Raw genomic sequence first — 1,964 nt, 5'->3', positions numbered from 1 at the left:
GCTGCAGTTTCCTTTCAGTGCAGCAAGGCCTCATGGGAGTCTGTTCCTGCAAACCCTACCCTCAGCAGCTGCTTTAACTCTTCTCCTAGCAGTGCTGTTCACCTTCAACGTGTGGGTCAAGGACACACTCCACCAGGGCTGGTAGTGTAATAGCATGGTCCCCATCTCACAGCGAGGGGAGCCATGCAGTACAGAAACTAGACTGAGAAAGTCCTCTAGCTCACTGTCTGCCCAGCCAGTGCTGTGTAGCTTGAGCTGTGTCTAGGTGGTGAGGTTTGCAGCCCTTCCCCAGGGGAGCTCATCCTGCAGCCCTGGAGATATCCGTGTTAGGAATGTGTTCTGGCTATTCAGCCAGTTTGCTTTGTGTGCATCCCATTACACCTCCTCCTCCCTCCACCTCTCTTCCCTTCTCAGGGCTGGTGTCCTGCTCCTCTGGTTTGTCACGTTCAGCCCTGGCCCTTATTTGCATACCAACAGCCAACTCAGCCATGGGGGGGGGTGTCTATAGAGAGTCAGGAACATGTTTCCCAGAACATCCTGGGCAGCAAACACTGTTGCACTGGTGCTAATGTCATGGCTGTACCAACATAGAAACAACCTGTGGAACTCCCTGTAGCAGGAGATAGCAAGGCCCAGGCTGCACTGGGCTTTTAAAGGATTGGTTGATTTTTATGAGCACTAATAGCATATACAACTCCACAAATTCACACAACCTGGGTAATTTAAACCTCATTATTATGTGTATTACAGCAGTGCCTAGAGCCCCTGCCCCAGGCTATGTCGATCTAAAGCGAAGACACTCCCTGCCCCAAAGGCCTTGCAAAACTTGGTTTATACCAAGATGCAAAAGGTGTGGACGGAGGGTAGGACTGATAGGGTAAACAGTGAAATTGCTGTAAGCAGTAGAGGTAGCTCACCCCTGGCCTGGTCTTATCAGCTGCTAGGGTTTGGGAGGAATCACAGCAGGAGCTTGAAGGATGAGGTGGTGGTGGCATGGATTTTAGGGGGAATTTCCCCATGCATAAAGGGTGGGATGAGGGAAAGCCTGGATGCACAAAGGTACTTTGGTGTTGCAACACTGAGTGTTACAGCACCTACCTGTTAGGGCCTAGAAAATCACAGAACCATGTTGCAAGTCACAAAGCCTGAGTTTAGCACCTACACAGTGCCTGGGGCGAGACCGGCGCTTTAGACTGCATTTCCCAAAAGCCAGCATGGTAGGCAGGGAGCTGCCAACCAGCAGAGGATGTGCTAAGCCCTGCTCCTCTCACAGAGACAGGCGCCTAGGTCCAGGCAGGGAGGTGTGTATCTCTGCCAGCGTTCTTAGCCAGGAACCCTCTTTGGAGTTAGGCACCTATGCCACTTCTGCAAGAGGCTGGGCGGGGAGGAGGGCCTCTTTCATAACTTTTAGCCCAGTGGTTCGGATTCTAACCTGGGAGACCCCCAGTTAAGGTCCCCCCGAGGATTTGAACTGGGATCTGCCCCATCTTAGGTGAGTGCCCTAATTGTTGGACATGTGTGTGCTCTCTGTCTCCCTGGCTCAAATGACTAATTATTTATCCACAGTGAAACAGCCTCAATGGGAGAGATTCAGGGAGCCTCACATGGGACTATCCCATAGCCCGGTGGTTAGAGTACGTCCCGAGAGATGACAAGGCTCCAGTTCAAATCCCTTCTCCCCCTCAAGTGGAGGGAGGGACTTGAAACGGGTGCTCTCCCGCAGCCCAGGTGAGCACCCTAACCACTGGGCTAAAAGAGTGATGTAGGAGGGCCACTCCCCCTGGCTGACTTGTGTGTGCCTGAGCGGCCCAACTGGTAGGCAGCCTCTGAGCATGCCTATGGCTCAGGCCCCATACATTTGGCCAAACTCCTACTCCTCCCCCCCCATGGGGCGTAGGCAGGAGCCAGGCATCCAGACCCCTAGAGTGACGCAGCAGTGCACATGCCCAAAGCCTCAAACACTG

The sequence above is a fragment of the Caretta caretta genome, chromosome 3 (genome assembly GCF_965140235.1).
Source record: "Caretta caretta isolate rCarCar2 chromosome 3, rCarCar1.hap1, whole genome shotgun sequence".
NCBI classification, from domain to species: domain Eukaryota; kingdom Metazoa; phylum Chordata; order Testudines; family Cheloniidae; genus Caretta; species Caretta caretta.
The sequence above is the reverse complement of the archived record's forward strand: the minus strand, read 5'-3'. Positions refer to the sequence as shown.